This window comes from Geotrypetes seraphini, chromosome 1 (assembly GCF_902459505.1).
Source record: "Geotrypetes seraphini chromosome 1, aGeoSer1.1, whole genome shotgun sequence".
NCBI lineage: Eukaryota > Metazoa > Chordata > Amphibia > Gymnophiona > Dermophiidae > Geotrypetes > Geotrypetes seraphini.
Window position 1 is genome coordinate 167,050,907 of NC_047084.1, and position 23,155 is coordinate 167,074,061.

Below are 23,155 nucleotides of genomic sequence, written 5' to 3' on the forward strand. Positions count from 1 at the left end.
TTTTCAGGTATATATCATTAGGCATTGGAGGGCACCTCAACTAATATGGGCGTCGTATGGGATTCTACACACAACTTTTAATTGATTGATCTTTAATTTTAAAAATATTAAAAACAAAAACAATAGCATGGTCAATTATCACACCAATTAAGCTTGTTAAATCAATTTGAATTGCATGCAAAATTTACCCTCCCCCCTTTTACAAAACCGTAGCATGGTTTTTAGTGCCGACCGTGGCAGTAACAGCTCCGACTCTCAGGAATTCTATGAGTGTTGGAGCTATTACCGCCGTGTCCAGCGCTATAAACCATGCTACAGTTTTGTAAAAGGGGGGTGGGTTAATTAGGCATTGCTAGGCGTCCACGATTAGGGCACTGTTTATAGAATCTGACCCTATGTGAATAAATTTTTTTTTTTTTTAAATTTATATACCGTATAAAAACTATGCAGTTAAAAAAATTGCATGTATACATATTAAAAATACTAAAACATGTTTCGACAGAACAAACACAATAAAACATTAACTAACGGTATCATAATTAAAACCTTTTTTCAAATTCATCCTACAAGATGGAAAGACAAAATCCCATAAAAACATTTACAGGACGGTAAAGCTTTAACAGCAAATAGCATTAGCACATGAAGGCATTGACAAATAAATCATTGTGCATGTGTGCACTATTGGAAAAGAGTGTGTACTTTTAAGAACATTGCTCCTGAAACAAAAATGGAGTCTAACTACAACAAAACAAATAATGCTATACATGACAGGGAAAACAAAACAAAAATATTTGGGCCGCCCATTCCTATCTTACAGCCATGTACTCTTCCAAACGGAACTGCATTCTATGACACTCCCCAAATTTAAATATATTGAGGTTCTTGCCAGCTCTATGCTATTCAGTATAACACTCTTCTTTGCCCCATGACATTTTAATAAGAGGCATCCCAGGAGCCCACTGGAGGCCCTCTGAAGCACATATCTGAAAACCATCATCTCTTGTGCATTGCCAAGATTGTTAAAAAGCCTTAAGTTACTGGATCTTTACTAATCACCCAATAGCGGGGATAATTTTATAAAGTGTTGCCCAAAAGTAGGTGCATCAAAAAAGAAACAGAGAAAAACGAAGACAGATGAAGACCGTATCAGTCCATCCATGTCATCAACTATCCCTTCCTCTCCTCTAAAGATCTTATATATCTGTCTCAAGCTTAACCCATTATAGAATAGTAGCGTGAAGCTCTCAGGTCTATGGTGGGTATAAGCTGACACACCTAGGTGCACCTTGGAATGTGCACATCTACTACTATTCCGCATGCTGCGTGCATTGAAAGGTGGAATGCCCATAATAGGCCATGCTAGGCCACTGGCACAGCTCATTTGCTGTTACATGCCAGGTGACTAGTGTGCCAATTACAATACATACATTAGCATGCTTAGGATATACGCATGCAAATGTCCATTTGTGATATCATTTACACACATAAGTAGTGTGCTTATTCTATAAATTTGTGTGCCTAAATTTAAGCATCCTTTACAGAAGTGTGATTCACAACTTAAAGCAACAATATGCACTAGTTTTGAAATGTTTATCCTTTACCCTTTACGTCATTCTGATCCTAGATTACTGTAGAATTAACCTCCATAGCAAGTAGATAAGAATTGTGCCCTATTCAGAGGCAATTTAAAAATATACCTTTCCAAGGGTCCCTTTTACTAAAGCTGCGGTAAAGAGTGGCCTTAGAGTGCCCCTCAAGCGAGTCTTTCCCATGCATTAAGGCTACTTTTGCTGTGATTATAAGATGGCTGATTTTCCCGTTTTCCAAAATAACAGCCATGCACTCACTCTGTAATAAGCACATCCATTAAAAGGAAAAAAAAAAACAAAAAACTTATCGTGTGAGTCCTTACCAACACCTATTTTGTAGGTGATAAGGTCCCCCACGCTTAATCAATTAGCATGCAGCAATGCCTCATGTGCTAACTGATTAATGTTATCATGCCCACTCTCAACCCCCAAATATGCCCCCTTCCCAGAAAATAAAAAAATAATTTTTTTAGCACAAACTGTACAAGCAAATTGGCAAATTTACAATGGGATGGCAGTGCGGTAAACCTTTTTAGCATGCGGTAAGCACATGTGGTAGTATTGCAGAAAAAGAATGCAAGAGACGTCCCCTTGAGTTTTGCCAATGTCCATGTCCCTGCCCCATTCCTATAAGCTCTGCCTTAACCGCTCAAGCCTTGAACACTTATGATTTTAAAGTGATTGAGGCTTGTGCAAATGAGGGCAGAACTTGCAGGAATGGGGCAGAGTCAAGAAAAGAACTTGCTGGGACTGCAGGGGAATATGAGTTCCTGCGAGGATGGGGATAAATTTGTCTCCGTGTCATTCTCTACTATGAACAATATTGGCAGCAGACTGGTCTATTTATAAGTAAACTTTACATTTAATATAATGTTTTGAAACACCAGCCATCCTTCAGTTACAGCAGGAGCATGAGGAGGTCTACCGTATTTTCACGCAGATAACACACACCCATGTAAAACGCGCACACGGGTATAGCGCGCAGAAACCACGATTTAATGTACAAAAACTTTTGTATACCGCGCTCACGGGTATACCGCGCATGCTGCCCGACTGTCCTTTCACCCACCCCGACTCTCCTCTGGCCACCCCGATTCTCCGTGCGCTGTCCCGACTATCCGTTCACCCTCCCTGACTTTCCGTGCACTGCCCCGCCTCTCCGTGCGCTGTCCCGACTCTCCATTCACCCTCCCTGACTTTCCGTGCACTGCCCCGACTCTCCGTGCGCTGTCCCGACTCTCCGTTCACCCTCCCTGACTTTCCGTGCACTGCCCCGCCTCTCCGTGCGCTGTCCCGACTCTCCGTTCACCCGCTCTGACTTTCCGTGCACTGCCCCGCCTCTCCGTGCGCTGTCCCGACTCTCCTTTCGCCCGCCCTGCCCTGCTCCCAGCTCTGTAAGCATGCGCAATGGTCTGAGCATGCTTGCCGCTTAGTTTTCACCAAGGCTGATTTTCTGGTGGTGGTCGGGTTGGGCCCATGTGCCTCAGGCCGCACCCCCAGGTGGGACCTAAGGCTCCAGGGCCTATTCTGATTGGCCCACGTGCCTTAGGCCCCACCAGTAGGCGGAGCTTTGGGACGGATGGGCCAATCCGGCCTCATTCCGTCGTTGGCTGCCTGCCGGACAGGCGGGTTTGGCTCCCGTCTGTCCGGCCAACTACCAAAGGTACGGGGAAGGGGGGTGGGGGTGTCATGGGGGTTGGCCAGGGGGGTCGCGGGTCGGCTGGGGGGGCGGTCGGAGGTTCTTGGGGGGGGGCGGTCGTTGGAGGGAGGGGGGTTTGCGTCGAGGGCAGGAGGGCCTGGGATCCCTCCTGCCCGTAATGTAGTGTGGGGTGGGGGTAGGGGGTCGCCGTGGCCAGGAGGGTTTGGGCTCCCTCCTGGCCCGATATTGTCGGGGAGTTGGGGAGTCGGCCGGGCAAGAGGGCTTGGGCTCCCTCTTGCTCCGATCGTGGATGCGGGTGGGAGCGCGTGCGAGCGGTCCTGCTGGGGGGGGGGTGAATCGGGCGTCGGGCGGGGTGGGAACTATGTAAAAAAAATTTTGTATACCGCGCTCATGCGTATAACGCGCGAGGGGTATGCGCGGTAGGTAAAAACTCGTATAACGCGCGCGTTATATGCATGAAAATACGGTAATCTTTATCTTCTTCCTTCTTGCCTAAAACTTCAACGGCTATTTACCTCAGTGAAACCCAGTTCAAACTAATCAGAGAAGTATTTGATTTGCAAGTTAATATGATTACTTAATTTTAATATTAGAAAAAGTATGCAAGGGCTATGGAGAACATATGTACAAGGTGCAGACAGCAAACCATTGCAGCTATCCAGATTCACTACACATGCATTCTAACAGGACTTCATCAAGATTGTACACCTAGAGCACAGAGAACCAGATTTATAAATAGGCTTTCCACTTTGCTAAGCCAATGCTTTGCTCCTTTCTTTTCAAACTAGAGTTATAGCTGAAACTTCTTTCTTGGTGTCCTCAGGATTGATGTCCCAAAAGCACATACCTTAAAAACCACAAAATAAATGGCATCTAAAAAGGAACATGTATAAGAAAATAAAATTCCTTTCTGTAATCATAGTGCTTCATAAGTTCCATAATTGCATCACCAGGTAAGAGATCAGTGGGTGGCCCAAAAGGTTTTCATCTGCTGTCAGTTACTACATAATGGGGGTCACTTGGTACATGCCTTATTTGCATTATATACAATAGGTCCTGCAGCAAATAACACACATCAATGGTGTAGCACATACAGTTAATAAATGACTCCTCCCCCATATGTTATTAGGCTCTAATAAACAAGAACATATATTACACAGCCCCCTCGGATTATTTTATATTTACCACACGATTCTATCCTTACAAGGAGCAAAGTTCATGACGTTATTCTAAACCAGAGAACAATATGGCTGGCTATGTATCTTGTTATATAACCAGCATCATTGTTTGTTTGTTTTTTGAGTTCAAGGGCTGTGTTTTGTAATTTGAAGCATATACTTTCACAGCCTCTCTGAGGCACTTTAGTCCCCAAGGAACCACTACTGCCAGACAACTTTATTGAGGGGGGGGGGGGTACGTCTCTTACAGTTCGGCAAGACTTTTTTTTTTTCTTCGGGACTTAAGCTCTGAGAACAAAGGGTCAGTTAGTCGGATCATATCTCCATAGAACTCTGCTCCTGCTGCCTTTTGATCACTTTCTGCTGGCCCTTTACAGTTATGCAGATTAGGGCGCGAGCTGCTCTTTGGTGAGCTGTCTTGCGCGGTCTGCAGGTGCCACTTGTCATCGCATTAGCAAGCGGCAAAGAGCAAGGAGCAGCAATATTATCCCGGCTAAAACTGATCATCTGCTTTGCAACGCTTTCGCATAATAACAGATATATTTATTATATTTTTTTTAACAACCCTCTTCTTAAACGGCACAGCATAATAGCTGAATTAACAGAAGACAAATGAAAGCTCTAACCTGCCCAATTTTTTTTTTTTTTAAGTATTGGCATTTTGAGACAATGTTGGTATATTTTTACTTTTAGGCCTCTAATATCACCTGTCAGCTCATTTTTTTTTTTTTTTAATTATTCTATTCTCACTGATGTGCACACACACACACATGATCTGCAGTAGTTACATATAGTTTTCAGAATCACCTGGAAGCAGGGCCCTTACAAAAACAAGCTTTACACGCATGGTCTCAACACAGTGGCCTCCTGAAAGTGCACTTAACTGCATTTAACATTCTTTGCCAGAAAAAGAGCAGACTTCAAAAATATGAACTGTATAGACGCCTAGCAATCTGATTAATGTAAATCATATGGAGTTCAAAGGCTAAGCAAATTACACACCCCGAAGCAGTGCTGGCTCAATGAAAGGAGCCTTTCTCCAACACCGCGCAACCCCTCGCCCCCCCCCCCCCCCCCCCCCCCCCCCCAGCCCACAGGGACCTCGCATTGCAGGAGCGTCTAAACATTTCAGGTACACTTGAAAGCAAGAGCGTAATTCTCCATTTCCTACGCCGGATGACTTCGCTTCCAGGCCGAAAATGACAGAACTCGTTTACCAGCGCACAAACCACACAGCCCTGTGCTTAAAAAAAAAAAAAAAAAAGTTTTACTTTGCCCTCACGAACACCTTCGGGGTTTTCTTCCTCTCTAGTAATTTATTCGTGGACCCTGGGGTGTGTTTGGTGTTGGTTTTTTTTTTTTTCCTCCCCAACCGCGCTGCTTCCGTCAACAACAACAACAAAAAAAACAACTGACAGATTTCCTCAAGAAACAGACGAGTCCCGCCGAGAGAGGTAGACGAGAGAGAAAAAAAAATAGTTCCTAAAGCCAAGCGGCACTTACCGTTTTGCTCCTTAGGGCTCGCGAAGTAGAACTTGCTGCTCAGGTCGGACTCAGCCCGCGCGCCCCGCTGCAGGACGTCCAGGGCAGAAGTCAAGAGGAGGAAAGTTAAGAGGCTCATCTGGATGGACGGGGGAGGGCGGGCACGGCTGGGGAGCCCCGCAGACCAGGCGCTAATTTCACCACGGAGCAACCGTGTCGCCTCTCGCAGGGAAACGCTCGGCCCGGCTCGGCAGCGTGGGGAGCTGATAATCGCCGGGTAGACTCCACATCATCCCATCCGAAGAAAAGTTTTCCTCTCTAGGCTTGTCCCTTTTTTTGTCTCCAGTTTGAAAGGAGAGGCTTTGGGGGGGGGGAGAAGAAAGGATCAAAGAGCTCTGAACCTGACTCTTGTTCCCCACCGGACTAAAAAAAACAATCCTCAGATCCTTGATGAGACCGGCAAGCACTGAGAGCGGTGCAATTTTCACTCAGACAAACAGGGGGATGGGGGGGGAGGGAAGGAAGAGGGGGGGGGGGGCTGAAAAGTTGCTGCAGAGCACCTGTCAACTGTTGTGTCAATTTCAGGGGGGGGGGGGGAAAAAAGAGCGCGCGCGAAAAGAAAGAGAAAATAAGGACTTGGCCAAAAAAATTCCCAAGCCCGTACACAAAACTTGATGATGGACGCCTCTTTCTTTCATAAATAGTTAAGTTGGCAATCGATTGCACTTTCCGTAGTAGAAAAAAAAAATAAAGATTAATTAACAAAAACAGAAAACCCCTTGAGAATTCCAGATTTTTTCACATGTTTCTCTTCAGTCAGCGCTGTGTAAAAAAAAAAAAAAAAAAGAGAGAGAGAAGCCGAAAGAAAGCAAAACCCGTTGAGTCCTCTCTCTGTGCACTCCCTGAAGGAAACTAATGTTCTTGTCAGCAAACGTGCCCTGCGGGCCAGTGGCGATCGCGCCTGCCCTCCCCTCCCGGGCAGCTGTCACAAGCTGGCTCCTCGGCGAGTTGCCTTCTGCGGCTCCGGGGTGCTTTAGAGGGGGGGGGGGGCGAGGATGCGCGGATTAGGAGCCCCCCCGGGTGTGAAGGGAGGGGGACTGTTATTGCAGGTTGGATCCCCAGTCCCAGGGAAGGCGAGAGAGAGAGAGAGAGAGCTGGACAAGGGCCAGTCCCTTCCGCAAGCCCACGAGGAGGGTAGGGAACCTCCTAGGCTAGGAGGGAAGTGAGAGGGGCTGGGCTCGTACTCTACCTGATTCTGACTCCTGCTGGGGATGCTCCCGCTTAAGATGTTCTCTGCTGTGCCTTTTTAGTTATCATTTTTATTGTGAGCTGATAACTTCCTGACTGCTAAATCTCCCTGCAAAATATAAAAGTATTTGGAATGTTTTTTTTTTTTTTGTTTGTTTGTTTGTTTTTAATGCAGTCCCCATCCTTGATCCGTTTTCATTTCCTCCCCCGCACCCCTTCAAAATACTGGGCAATTATTATTCCCCTTCAGTTCTGTTTAAACTAAAGTCTTCAAACTCCTGCCTCCTCCCCCTTTTTTCTGATTTTACTCACCATATTACAGTATATCTGTTTGTGTGAACAGTCTGTTAAGGCAGATTTAGAGGCTTTTCTTCCTTTTGGTTGTAATAGTTTACAGTGACTGTCTACTTTTTCTTTTCAGTTTTTATTTGCTGCACCTTGTGCTTAGTTTGTTCCCCCTTTATCTCTAAACTATTTTGCTCATTTTATTTTGCTATTCTTTTTTTTTTTTTTGCAATTATTTATTTAGAACATGTTCAAATACAACAATAGAATACATAATCTCTTTTCATTCTTTGATTAACAGCGGGATATGTATTAGCCCGCTCTCTCTCCCCTACCCCACCCACACTTAAACTTCCCTTCCAATAACAACACAACTCATGTATATGGATAAACAGCCGCAGCTCTGTTTATTAATAAACCATTAATTTAACATTACATAACAAACAGTTCTCCCGAGCTACACCTTAACCAATCCCAATAATATTCGGCCCCCGATCCTGCCATGCCAGCAAGGTTCTGGGGGGTGGCATGTCCCAACATGCCCCTTTAACCATAGAACCAGAACCCGGGCACGACTCCCTGCCGGCCCCCCCCCCCGCTCATCTCCTGATGAGCTGTACCATACCGTAGCTCGGGATAACCGCCTACCGAAACTCAGTCACTAACCAACCCAGACAACGAGAGGGCGGGAGGGTGGGCAGGAAAAGCCGCCTCGGAGGACCCAGGAAGAGACCGGGTCCTCCAAGGTCCCGGCTTTAACATCTCCGCCCGGCTCCCCCCATCCTATCAGGAGGCAGCCCCGCTGCGGGAATTTTAAACCCGCCTATCCTATGCTGCCTCCTGCACTCTACCCTCCCCCTCCCCTCGCGCGGAGCGCTCGTCTCGATGGGAGGCCGCGCGGGCCCTCATCCCCGTGTTACCGCCGCCCATCGAGACGAGCTCTCGGGCTCTTCTTAACAGCGGGATATGTATTAGCCCGCTCTCTCTCCCCCACCCCACCCACACTTAAACTTCCCTTCCAATAACAACACAACTCATGTATATGGATAAACAGCCGCAGCTCTGTTTATTAATAAACCATTAATTTAACATTACATAACAAACAGTTCTCCCGAGCTACACCTTAACCAATCCCAATAATATTCGGCCCCCGATCCTGCCATGCCAGCAAGGTTCTGGGGGGTGGCATGTCCCAACATGCCCCTTTAACCATAGAACCAGAACCCGGGCACGACTCCCTGCCGGCCCCCCCCCCCCCGCTCATCTCCTGATGAGCTGTACCATACCGTAGCTCGGGATAACCGCCACAAGGCCTGGAAAACAGGCCTCCCCCCAAAACAGGAGCTGCGACTACACACCCGCTACCACAAGGTGAGACTCGCAACAGGTGGCAAAATCATCCAGGAGCAAGTCACACCCCACCGCCGACAAATGAACCCGATCACGTGCATACAAACCCTTGCAATTTACATCCACCCAAGAATGTTGAATCTGCAACCCCCCCATCCCCAGTACCCACTTAGCCACCTGTCTATTAATTTTAATTAACCCTCGAGTCCATCTGCGCGACTCTAATCTGCGCAGGCGTGGAATGATATCCGACCATACCAGCCGCAAATGGGGAAACCAGTCCAGTACACAGCGAAGGTCATCTTTAATGCGGTCGATGAGCTGTTTGACTGTCATGGCGTCCACATCGTTGCCGCCCAGATGAATCAACAGGAGATCCGGCCTCCGGGGATTAGAACGCTGGCGAGCCATCAGAGGAAGAAGCTGTCGCCAGCGCATTCCCCGCTGCCCCCACCAGGAAACACGGACTCCCCGGTGCTCCAATCCTAAATGACGGCCACCTGGGCGGATAAGTGCCCGCTCCCCCGCCCGATGTATAAAGGAGTGGCCCACGATCCACACAGAACAGGCCCGGGAAACAATGGCTGCAAAACAAAGCACACAATGAACACCAGTCCCGACAAGCACAGACAGTTGTAAGTGAAATAAGGTGCCCGTGCCCATGCTCCAACCCCAACACACTCCACCCCAGTCCAAAGGAACCTAGACCCTGTCTGGCCTCCCGAGGCCCTCAGGCCTAATATAGCCCCTGTAAGCCCCGGAAGACCAACGCCCTAGGCGTCGTATACCCTCAGCAGACACTCCCGCCGCGTGGGCACTGGTCGCAGCCCCAATACGGAAGGAGTGAGTCCCATAACGAGTAGGCAGTTCGCCACAGCTACCAAGAGCCATCCGAAGAACCGCCAAAAACTGGTAGCGCGTAAGCGAAGAGCCATCCTCATGCATGAATAAGGGAGCTCCCACCTGAACCCGTACCTGAAGGAAGTTTTGCATCAAAGTAACAGGACAGGACGCACTGCCAGGGATGGAATGCAAAATTATAGAATGGCCTCTACCCGTTTGATCCGTTTTGGAACGCGCAATAAAAACCCGCAATGTGGGACCCGAAAAACTAACATGCCTACGCAGTAACCCCTGCGCCAATCCACCGACAGACTGCGTCCCCAGCAACTCACCCACCCGTAGCGCTCCAAAAAACGCCACAGAGAAAGCTGCCTGAAAAAGCCGCCCCTCAAAAGGGGAGCGAGTAATCCCAGGCAGTGCCGCTAGTAGACGTACCAGCAAGTCATGTGTGATGGGCAAACGGCTATCCGGAGGACGCAGAACTAAGCGCCCCATGGCGGCCAGCATGCGACGCACTAAAATCCCCGACCTAGGGCAAGCCCAACCAAAGGCTCTGCAGAAAAAGGCAAAGCCCGCAAGGCGCCCCGAAACAGAACCCCGGGAATCCCCGGATCGGAAAGCATGCAACACATACTCCACCAACAACGCCTCCGACACGGAACCCGAGACCCATCCTCTCGACTCCAGAAAGGCAGTCACCATGCGGAAGCCTGCACAGTAATGAGTCCACGTTGACGCAGCTACTGACAAGCGGAGCATCTCCCAGACTTCGTCTTGACCAGGTCCCATAAACCTTCGGGCATCGGTGTGCCTTCCAGGCGTGCTTCCGGAGCAAGGAGCCGAAACTGTGAAAAACGAAAGCGAGATAATGCATCAGCTATGGAATTCTGCGACCCTGGGACATGACGCGCGCGAATAAAAAGATTTAATTGGAGGCAGCGCAACACCAATTCCCGAACCAACACATTGACCTCTAAACAACGCGCACTCAGCTTGTTCACCACCTCCACGACACCCTGATTGTCACACCAAAAAACAATCCGCCTGTCTCGTAACTGAGCAGGCCAAAGTTCACACGCAACCACCAAAGGAAACAGTTCTAACAGGGTAATGTTACGCGTAACACCCTGAGTTCTCCAATTTTCAGGCCAACGCGCCGCACACCACTCGCCCTGACAATACAGTCCAAATCCAAGACCTCCTGCAGCATCCGAAAACAGCTCTAAATCGAAATTAGCCACCTCTAAGGCCTGAATTCGAAGAGTGCCATTGAACCCACGCAAAAAAGGAATTCCACATACCTAAATCAGCACGCACTCCCGCAGACAGTCTGATAAAATGCCGTTTATCACGAACACCCGACGTCGCCACCGCCAAACGTCGCAGAAACGCTCTACCCATGGGAAGCACCCGGCAAGCAAAGTTAAGGGACCCCAACAATGACTGCACATGCTTCAAAGTCACCGACCGCGATTGGAGAACAAGTTGAATCAAAGCTAACAGCTGAACGATTTTACCCTCAGGAAGCCGAGTAACCATGGCCACCGTATCAATTTCAATGCCCAGAAAGGTAAGCACATGCACCGGCCCCTCTGATTTGTCCACCGCCAAGGGAACCCCGAACTCCGCAGCCATATGCTCAAAAACACTCTTCAAGTGAGCACAATCATCTGAGGCCGGAGAACCGACGAACAAGAAATCATCCAAATAATGGACCACTGAGTCCAGGCGAGACCGCGTTACCGTAACCCAGTGGAGAAACGAACTGAATCGCTCAAAGTAGGCGCACGAAATGGAGCAACCCATAGGCAAGCAACGATCGAAATAGTAAAACCCCTGAAAGCGGAAGCCCAACAAAGGGTACGAATCAGAATGGACCGGCAAGAGGCGAAAAGCCGCCTCTATGTCTACCTTCGCCAGCAACGCTCCCCTACCGGCGCGCAACACCAGGCGCACAGCGGTATCGAAAGAAGCATATCGCACAGAGCAGAGATCCGCAGGGATTCCCTCATTAACCGAGGCGCCGACTGGGCGAGACAGGTTGTGAATTAGTCGAAACTTCCCAGGCTCCTTCTTGGGAATTACCGCTAAGGGGGATACAATCAGAGAAGGAAAGGGGCGAACCCGGAACGGCCCTGCAATCCTACCCAATGCAATTTCCCCATCCAATTTTGCCTGCACTACCTCCCTTAAGTGCCGCACAGAAGATGCATTGTGCACCCGACATTCCCGCAATTCGCCCAGAAAAGGAATAGGGAAACCCTCCGTAAACCCCCGGTCCAGCTGGTCAGCCGCCGCGCGATCCCCATAACGCTGTAACCAAGGGCGAAGAGCCGCCACCCGCACTGGTGTGGGCAACATGCCCCTCACCTTACGGTTTACTTGGTCCGGTCGAAGCTCCACCCCCCTTTTTGGGGCATTTGAGGGCGGAATGCGCTTGACTACAGATTGAACAGGCATGCCGGAATCTACAATCCGTGAAGGCGCATGCAGCCTGGTTGAAGCGCCAACACACTCCTGTGCCTCCTCCCGCAAACCCTCCAACTGTGGGCCGAAAGGAGCGTCCACCACCCCCTCCCGCGGGGGACCTGCCGGGGCCCTGAACCGCGGAATTGGACCGGCACGCCATGTGAGTTAACCACAAGTTAACATCTTGCGTGCCCCAGGACATGAACCCGTTTTCCTCCATTTTGTCACGGAAGGCCTCGTCGTAATTGAGCCACGACCAGCCTCCGAAACGTTGGTAGGCGTCCAACACCGAATCCGCATAAGATAATAAAATCCCATAGTCCTGCGGCCGCGCCCTACCCCAAACACTGGCCAAGCGCAGGAAGGATCTAATCCAATTAACTATGTTCCGCGACACCGGTACCGCCTTGGAAACCTCGCCCACCTTCTTATCTTTCTTTTTACTCCTACGGCGAGACCTGCCTTCCAGCAAGCGGAAGATATCTACACAAGCGCGCTTTCTGATCCTATGACGCAACCGTTTTGGCACCCCTTCCCAGAGTTCCGACAACGCCACTAACGCCGGAGCACCCCTCGCCTGAGACCCGGATGGCCCCGCCTCACCACCACCCGTCTCCACCCCCGCCTGGCATGCATGTGAGGACGTAGAAGAACTAGTAGTAGAAGACGATGACGAAGTGGAGGACGACGACGAGGATACTCGGCCGCGCCTACCCCGCCTCTTACGTTTTGACTTCACCCTCTTACCCCTTGTAGCAGCCACAGGCGCCGTATTACCCTGAAGCGGGGGGTCCCGCACTCCAGCCAGAAGATCCACAGCGCCGTCCGCAGCAACCGCACGCTCAGCCGACGGCTCCCGAGCATCACCAGCAACAGCCTCACCAGATCCATGCTGTGCCATCACTCCAGGAGGCTCGCCATGCACCGCTCTCTCACGCTCCGGCCTCTGCGAAGAAGGAACATCCACTCCAGCACTCGGGACCTGTAACGAAAAACCAGACAGAGGAGCAGCAACCGACACTCCCCCACCCTCGCGGACCCCAAAACTCTCCTGACTCTGGAATCCGGCAGCCCACCCCTGGCCCTGTCCCGGGTGCCAACCCGCTCCCGGCACCGAACCCCATGGCAAAGACGATCCGGCAGGGGGGCCGCCCGACATCCAAGGGGGCATCCCCCACATAGACCCCCAGGGATTCATACCCCAGGAAGGCCCAGTCCCGGGGGGACCCCATTTCCGGTCACTAGAAGCGCCCACCCCGACAGTCCCAGTGCCTCCCGGATCTCTGGCCACCTCCCTCTCACCTAAAACAGAAGGGCTGAGCTGCCCATACTGTCTGCCTCCCACAACATCCCTCTCCCCGACTACAGAAGGCCCCAAGCCAGCCACAGAAGGGCTGTGATGGCTATACAGTCTGCCGGCTAAAACCGGCAGACTGGAAGGCCTCCCTGCCGCTCTCCCTGCCCCACGACCACGCGGTCTCCTGGCAGGTGTCCTCCCCCTCCCACGCTCTAGAAAGGGCGCAGTAGGCCCCGCACCGGATCGGGAAGCCCTTCCTCCCACCTCACCCAGGCCCGCCCCCGAGACCACGAGGGCCGAAAGAGCCGCCGTTTTAGAATGGCGCAAAGGTCTCCCCCTCTCCCCGCTGCCGCCGACTCCCACCTGTTCTTCGTCACTAAGGGAGTCTCCGGCGAGCAGGGAAATCTCCGCCTCTCCGTCCACACCCGACATGTTCGCGCCGCCCGAAAAAACGAGGAACAGGAAAAGCCGCCTCGGAGGACCCAGGAAGAGATCGGGTCCTCCAAGGTCCCGGCTTTAACATCTCCGCCCGGCTCCCCCCATCCTATCAGGAGGCAGCCCCGCTGCGGGAATTTTAAACCCGCCTATCCTATGCTGCCTCCTGCACTCTACCCTCCCCCTCCCCTCGCGCGGAGCGCTCGTCTTGATGGGAGGCCGCGCGGGCCCTCATCCCCGTGTTACCGCCGCCCATCGAGACGAGCTCTCGGGCTCTTCTTTAAAAAAAAAAATATATATATATATACACACACACATAAAATTGCTTAGGAAACATATTTCCTGTACTCATAAACCAATTAAATATGTCAGATATAATTAACTATATGCCAATTGTCTTATTTTACTATGCCAGTGGCATAGTAAAAGGGAGTGGAGCACTCTGGATGCCATCTTGGCAGTCTGCCTCTCCCCTCTCTCCTCTCTCCCCTCCCCCAGTGATAGTCTCTTAAAAGCCTAATGTGGGGATTTACACCATATCATATATATTCCAAATAACCCCAAAAATGTCACACTGCAGCAGAAACATATGCCTTTTCTTCACTGGCAGTAAGCAGGAACTCCTCCCCGCTGCTCACACCAGCCCCTGAGCCCTCCCTCTGACATAATTTCCTGTTCATGGGACTAGGGCAGGCTAGAACCTGCGCAACAGCAGGTAGCAGACTCTGCTCACTGCCTGTAAAGAAGACTAAAGTACGGGGGAGTGCATTTAAGAGACCTCCCATCACCAGGGGGGATACTGGGCCTCATCTTCCTTCTGCCCTAGGGACCAGCTTCCTTTGCTACATCACTGGTTGCAGAATCCATTTTAAGATTGAAAGGGGCTTGGGCAGAAGTCTCCAGCTGCCCTCTGCCCATACTGTCCCTGCTATCAAAATAGTTGCTGCAACCACTAGAGATCACAGCAGCCATTTTGAGTTTGGAAGTGACTGGGGATCACCACTAGACCACCAGCAATTATAAGGTAGTCTATTAGCAATGAAAAGGTAGGCCTATTGGTGAGTCCAGGAAATGCCTCTTTTTCGGGGTGGGAGAGGGAGGGTTGGCTGCTCCTGTTGGGGAGGGAGGGGTTATGAGCACTATGGAGACACAAATGCATCAGCTTTTTCTGTCAAAATCAAAACATGGCTGAATACTGATTTTGGGCTAGTTTTGGCACCAAAACTGAAATTCAGTTTGCTTCTACACCCAAACATATTTAATATATTTAACAAGGATATGAAGGCAGTAAAACAAAAAGAGAGGGTGAAATTGGATAGGGGGCACAAAACAAAAAGGTGTGACTCTAATTAATCATGGTCAAATGGACAAGGCTCTCTCAGTGTCCATCCAAAGATGTCAGATCTGCCCATTCCTTAAAGAGGAAAAAAACCCAGATCTAGACATTCAGAATAAAAGGAAATTTTGTGTGGTGGGAGGTAGGGTTAGGGCCCTATTCAGTGACCAGTGGTCTATTAACTCTTCTGCAGACTCAGTAGAAACCACATGGAAAATTTTCTGCCTACATGCTTATTTCTCTAACAGGGCCTAACCATTAGTCAAGACTAGGCAATGGCCTAGGGCAGCAGTTTCAAAAAGAGCAGCTGCAATGAAAGAAAATAATACACCCTGACAGCTACAACCATCAGCATGTATACTGACCATTTACCTCCAGAAATGAATGTTCTTCATTATGTATATATATATGCTGTGTTTTTTTTAAAAAAAACTATACAAAGCTTGTTGTGTTCTGCATAACTGTCAAAACTTGACCAAATTTCAATACAATTTGGGATATAAATTTGCAATAAGTCTGCACTCCAGCCACCTCACCAAAATTGTGTCACTTCACTATCTAGTTCTTCAACCATTGTGATGTTTTCTTCAGTGCAAATTCATCATGCCCTCAGCTGAGCCCGTTTCTTGCAGTTTCTTCACAATATATTGTTTCTTCCACCTCTTTTCTGGAAACTCTTGCAACAGTCTATGATAACCAAAATCTTTCACCAGATACTTTTTTTTTTATATAAGGAGCAGACCCTCCTGAATGAAACTGTGGTAATTGTTTACATTTACAGCAAAATTGCATCTGCATGTATCATGACGACAATCGCTAGATGGTGGCAGTGTCATATGGTCAGGTGGTCTATTGTAAACTTATTCAGGTTGAGGTATATCCCAAATTGTATTCAAATTGGTCAAGTTTTGACAGTTATGCAGAAATCAAGCTTTCTATAGTTTTTTGTTTTTTTTAATACTATCTCCTAGATTCTCTATATGGTGCATAAAATTGTGTGCGCAAATTTGGGTGCATGCTCAATCTGGGCAGTTGAAATGAGTAATGAACCAATTAGCACTAAATGGGCATTAATAATGAATTATTGGCATTAATTGGCAACAGTTAGAATTAGGCTCTGTTCTATAAAGAGGTATATATAAATTCTTGTAAATGAGTCTGAAAAAGAGATGCCATTTGCACAATATCATATATATATACTAGTGTTTTAGCCCGTTACATTTGTTACAGTAACGGGTGCTAGAATAGCCTCACTTATAACATGACCCTGACCCCACCCGTGACCTCCATCTGACCTCCTGGACCCCCATTACTTACCCGAGGCGGTCCTGACATACCAACCCCTCCTCCCTCAGTGCCCTAAAGCAGCAGCGGTACACCCTCTCTGATCCTGTTGCACCCCTTTTGCCATCTTTCCCTTTCCTGTCCCCTCCGTCCTTCCCCAAGGCCATCTCTCTCTCTCCTGCTCCCGCTGTACAGACAGGCAGCCTTGAATGTTTGCAGGGTCTGCTGGAGTATATTAGGGGGATAGATTCTGTAAAAGTACAGAATTACCAGCGCTTTTTTTAAATTTTTTTTTTTTTTGTGAGCTACCTAGTCTCCAGGGTGACAATTCTTCATTCAGGGCACGTGCCCACCGGCCATTCTTCCTGCCGCGTGCCCGCTTCCCCCAAACCGGAAACAGGAACCGCAGTCGGAGGCGGGAAGGTGCCAACGTGGGCTGAGAAAATGAAATCCAAATCCTGCGCCGGCCATTCTTCCAGCCAAGCACCCGCTATCCCCAAATCAGAAACAGGAACCGCAGTCGGAGGGGGAAGGCGCCGACGTGGGCTGACAAAATGAAATTCAAATCCTGCGCAGGCTCCGGTCCTGCCAGGCCATTTTGCTTGGGCCGCTTTGTTGGACTGGATGGAGGACCTATAGAGTAGGGAGGCCGGCACTTTGCAATTTCTCTTCCAGCCGCTGGCACTGGTAAGCGCGCATACGCACTCCTGCCGCCACGGACCTACTGATCAGAGATCACAGAAGCATGCAGGTAAGAGTGCGCATGCACACTTAGGGTTTTATTATATTAGATAGTATTTTTTTTTCCAAATAACCCCAAAATGTCCTACTGTAGCAGAAATATCTGCCTGAAATTCAACACATTTCTGAGTACTTTATTTTTCAACAGGACAAAGCTCCAGAGCATTGAGCTTGTAAAACAGTTGAGCTCTTTATGAACCCCCTCCCCCCCCCCCCCGAAGTAATCAAGCCAGCAGCTCAGTAGTATTGAAGACTTCCTGCATGTATCAAGGTTGAAGGAGGATGCTTTTGAACTGAAATTATGAATTAGCCATACTAATGTATTTTGAAAATTCTTACTAAATGTTGTAAAGTATCAAAGTATTTTGAAACCATGTAAAGGGTCCTATGTTTTTCCAGACACTATCATCCTTGTGGTATGACAAACTGCAAACTGTGCAAGCACATCTCAAAGGATCCCGCGGTCACATTCAACATAAGGTGATCCTTCGCATGTTCATCTTCTAATGTGGTATGCATCATTCAGTGCAAAGAGGCATATCACATTAGTGAAACAAGTCAAATGCTAAAGACCAGAATCAACCTACATAGGTATCATATTAAGAATTGCAATGCTAACCAGAATATCACCTCTGTTGGACAACACTTTATTATTATTATTTTTAATCTTTATTAAATTTCCAATGGTAGCATTGTGCAAACAAACAATTTCAATATACATAATATTACATGAAATACACATTAAACTTATAGACATTAATGCACAATTATTTCCCTCCCCCCTCAAATAATCAGAAAAAGTACATACCTACAGGAAACCTTCCAAATATTCCCCGAATGAAATTCCAATGCAAAACCCTCCACCCTCCCACCCACCCTGGATGTATATGCTTAAAGGTCAATAAAATAAAATCAGTTATCATTCCTTATAGAACTTATGGCTCCTTTTACGAAGGCGCATTAGGACCTAATTGCGTGGAATAGCGCGCACTAGCCGCTATTGCCTCCTCTTGAGCAGGTGGTAGTTTTTCGGCTAGCACACGCTATAGCGCGTGCTAATACGGTGTGTGTGCTAAAAAGACTAGCGCACCTTTGTAAAAGGAGCCCTTAGTCAATGGTTCCCAAACATCCATAAATTTCTTATACCCTCCCTGTTGTACGACCATCAAATGTTCCATTTTAAAAGAATAACAGAGAAATTCCCACCAGAAAGTGTAATTTAACCTATCCCAGTTCTTCAAAATGAGTTGAATGGTAACCCCTGTCATTATAAAGAGAAGTTTATTATTTTGAGCTGATATTTGACTTTTAGCTCTCATTAACATATCGAACAAGATGGTATCAGACAACACTTTAGAAAAACCACTGCACCAATGATTTTACGGTGAGGTCTGGTATTATCCTAGGTTCCAAATACTGAAGTTGCTGTCCAAGCTCACTTCAGCCTATTCAACCATCCTGTTTTTTGCAGGATATCTACCGTAAAGTCTGGCCAGTAACATCCTCATGTAAAAGGTATGGAGAACTTGAGCTACATGTAAAAAGTATGGAGAACTTAAGCTACAAAGAACGACTTAGAAAACGGGGACTGTTCTCCCTTGAGAAGAGGAGACTGCGAGGGGATCTGATTGAGACTTTCAAAATACTAAAAGGAATTGACAAAATAGAGCAGGAAAAAAAGTTATTTACGATGTCAAATGTGACTAGGACAAGAGGTCATGGACTGAAGCTGAGGGGGGACAAGCCCAGGACAAATGCCAGGAAGTTCTGCTTCACACAGCGAGTGGTGGACACCTGGCTTTCCTGGTGGAGGTTGCTGTGGAACCCACCATTCTAGGATTTAAGGGCAACTTAGATGCACATCTCCTCGCAAGATGCATAGAAGGATACGGGTGACTAAGGATTCGCCAGGTTACACCTGGCTAGGCCTCCGTGTGGGCGGATCGCCGGACTTGATGGACCTAAGGTCTGATCTGGAAATGGCAGTTCTTATGTTCTAATACTAAAAGGGAACATAAAACCTTTAAAATCAAAAAGATAAGGTACTTTGACACCTACCAGACAGGACTTAACAGAGATCTGGGATTTTTTTCCTACTATAAAGACATTTAAAACTACACTGTTACCTTTCTATCCCCCACCCCCTCTTCCTATCCCTGAAATGCATTTTCTGATTTTAAAAAGGGTTACCTTCGAAAGCTTATCATAAAGTGCAACGAGTTAGTCCAATAAAAAAGGTATCACCTTATTTCCTTTGGAGGGTTTTTTTTGTTTGTTTTATTTCTTTGTACTACCTTGGAAAATGGACTAACAAGGCCACCACACCATTTCACTCCAGGGGTCCTATCTAGATAGATAGAGCTGATGGGCATCAGATTCCAGGCATTTGGGGGCATACAGTCTGGAAGTTTGTAGTTGGGAGGTGGAGGGGATGGAAGTGAAGAGATCTATGTCTGGAATCCCCTACTTGGAAAAAAATCTAATGCAAGACCGACATGCTGAGAAGGAAGCCAATGAGAGAGACAAACGCCTCTGCATGACCAACCACAAGTCCAAAAAAGAGAGCAGAGTGCACCTGGTCTTCAATCCCACTTTATTAGCAACGAATCATAAAATCTGCATGGACACATCTAATAGATAAGGAATTCAAAGAGTTCAGAACAGGTTCCTCCTCTGCCTCCATTTTAATGGGTAATGCCTGACCTATCTGTCTTACGAAGCTAGTAAAAGAGATGCTCTCAGGTGAAGATGTGCATCGTGGAGAAGAAGGGGAAGATCAGAAGTTATACCATAGGACTCTTTCACTGAATATTCTGCAACTCCTCATTTGAGTGGATGGAAATGTTTGAGTCAGATTCCTCAAAATATTTTTTCCTAAGTTTAATAGGGAGTGTTCATCAAGGAGAGCACTGACTCTGCATCAAGGTACGTTGAGGTGAAACGGGGGATAATTCCTCCAGTGAGGTGATGCATTTGATGAGTGGGTCCTTGTCAGTTCTGATACTCAACGTCGAGCAGCAGTGTGTGACCTTGTCCTCAAACAGCGCTTTGATGCATCCTCAGGCTGGGCTGAGGCTGACATGGAAGCCTTTAAGGCATGTGAAGAATGTATTACTGCACCTGGAAAGCTCTTGTCTGAGCATAACCTATATCTCCTCCTGGAGAGTCAGTACCAGTACTGGAAGAGACAGTGGCATTGAAGCAGTCTGCTGTACCAGTTGACATGACATGGGAGACCTCAATGTCGAGGCGTGCCTCTGTGGAGAGATCAGGTGGATGGATGGAGAATGATCCTCTAGGCATAGATGTTTACTATGGGGCCCATAATAAAAAAACATAGACGTTCAAAAAGCATCCTAAATCAGCACGTGTATGTCCTAATTGCCAGGACGTCCAAGCACCGATAATCAATACCATCATTCTATACGTCTAGCAAGATGTTCCAGCCTCTGTATGTTCAGAGCATGAGATGGGCATTATAGGCAGGCTTTGGGCAGTCTCAAGGGCAGGTTAGACATGGATATCTTGCTGTGATAATTAATCAAACATTTTGGACATAACTTTTAGGTTTGGAACTAGACCTGTTTTAGTAGGGTCTAAGTGCCACAAAGGTGCCCAAACTGACTTGATGACCACTGCAAGCATCAAGGTAAGACACCCCCATACTCCTCCAGTGCTCACTGACCCCCCCCCCCTTCCACCACACAAAAATGAGAACAAAAAGGTACATACCTGTATCTAAAACCATAACATCTGGTATGGGGCATCCTAGTAGAGCTGCACACATGTGTCTTAAGTAGCCTAGTGGGTGGGCTAGTGAACCATAGAGAGGAGGACCCTGGTCCATAAGCCACTCTAACCACTACATTTATGGTGGAAAATGTGCACATACTAAAACCCCCAAAACCCTATCTACTGCTATATAGGTGCCATCTTTAGCCATAAGGGCTATTGGGGTTGAAGACAGGTAGGTATAGTGAGTTCTGGTGCGATGTTTATCTGGCACCTTTTTTTATTAAAATCACAGCAGTGCCCTGTAAGGTGGCCCACTGCTCTGTTGCCATGTCTGGGTGGCTAGTCCATTACAAGATTGGCTCCTCCCACATCCAAATGGTCTTGTTTTGGCTGTGTGGGACTTGGAAAAAATTTTGTTGGAAAATGTGGTATAAGACATCCTGACCGTCTGGGTGTCCCAATGGCCTGGACGTCCAAATAAAGGATTTTCCCCAAAAAATAATTTCTAGATGTATGGTGATTTGCCTTTCGAAAATGGGTATTTTCTTACTGCCAACTTTGGACGTCTAGTGCCATATGTCCAAATTGGACTTGGAAATGCCCCTCCATGCATATATGATGATGCCTGGAAAGTAACCATGTAGAAGGGGAAGAATGTTTGTTTTCTTAGCTTTCTTATGTGTGACCTCCTTCTATGCCTCAGGCATAATATGATCTTTAATATATAACGCTACTCCCCCTCCTTTTCTTCCTTCCCTGTCTTTCCTGAACAGATTAAAGCCCAGTATAACTACATCCCAGTCATGGGTCTCTGTGAACCACGTCTCCATGATTGCCACTATATCCAACTCTTCTTCTTCCATCACAGCTTCTAGATCAAGAATCTTGTTTCCCATACCTTGAGCATTAGTATACAGTACTCCCCCGAAATTCACGGGAGTTCCATTCCAGGAACACCCGCAAATTTTGAAAAACCGCAAATGCAGTTTTGAGTCTGTAAAAAGGCAGAAGAGGGCAGCTTGGGCACTGGCAGGTGGAGTAAATCATATCCGGTATGCTCCGTGGGGGGAGGAAAGGAGGAGGAATCGGCTGTGCAGATTGCTGATTGGTTGACCGGGGGGGGGGGGGGGGGGGGCGGGGAGAGGAGGAGGAATTGGCTGTGTAGAAGAATGATTGGCTGACCGGAGGGGGTGAGTGGAGAGGAGGAGAAAGAATTGGCTATGCAGAAGGCTGATTGGCTGATTGGGGGGAGAGGAGGAGGAATCGGCTGTGCTGAAGGCTGATTTGTGGACTCATTCCCTGTATTTTCTGACCATAAGAGGCAGTCAGAAAATACCGTGAATAACTGAGTACGTGAATCACGAATTCGCGGTGGAACACTGTATACTGCTTTCTAGACATTGCCCCCTTTTCCCATCCATGCAGAGGTATTCAATGATTTAGTTACCTGAGGGCTTTTACTCACCCGGGGGCTTTGATCACTCTGCCCCATTGCTTCTAGTTTAAAGTCCTCTTCAGATTAGCCAGCTTGCTACCAAAAACACTCCTTCCCTTCTTTGATAGAAGCTTACTACCCCTATTCAGCAGCCCTTGGAAAGTTATCCCATGGTCCAGGAAGCCAAAACACTCTTGATAACACCATCCATGTAGCCACGCATTCATCTCCAGGATATGAGCTTCTCTGCCTTGGCCTTTGCCCTTGACAGGGAGGATGGATGAGAATACCACCTGCATACCTGACTGCTTTACCTTCTCTCCCAGAGCCAGGAAGTCATTTTTGATACATTTGTAGGGGTACCTGACAGTATCATTAGTACCAATGAGGATAATCAGCCTCAGATAATAGTCATCAGGCTTGATGAGTCTCAGAAAGCTCTCTGTAACATCTTGGATTTTGGCATAAGGCAGACAGCTTATCTCCCGGGTCATCATGTCTGGTCTGTAGATGGATGCTTCTGTATCCCTCAGAAGGGAATCACTAACCACCACTACCTTATGCCTCCTAGTGGTCACGGATCCAGTAATTTGGGGGACTTCAAGCTTTAGTCCTCTCATCTTCACTTCCAGGGCTGCACACCAGTTGTTCAGGTCAAAGGTGGGTGGAATCACAGTACTAATCTTGCAGGGATCCGTAATCTGAGTTCAGCTGTCTTCCCTCAGCACAGCTTCTTCTTCCTCATTGCTGGAAATCTTTGATGCCTCGTGTACCATTTCATTGATGTA

The 23,155-nt window shown here is 47.9% G+C and overlaps 1 protein-coding gene across 1 annotated transcript in view; it reads right to left on the reverse strand.

Annotated features, from left to right (window-relative positions):
- PDGFC (platelet derived growth factor C) overlaps nucleotides 1–5,969 on the reverse strand; it is a 471,080-nt gene extending 465,111 nt beyond the window's left edge. The window contains exon 1 of the mRNA XM_033941302.1: nucleotides 5,931–5,969. The gene's annotated coding sequence lies outside the window, so the exon portion shown is untranslated. The remainder of the gene's footprint in view (nucleotides 1–5,930) is intronic.
- Between the last annotated feature and the right edge of the window lie 17,186 nt (nucleotides 5,970–23,155).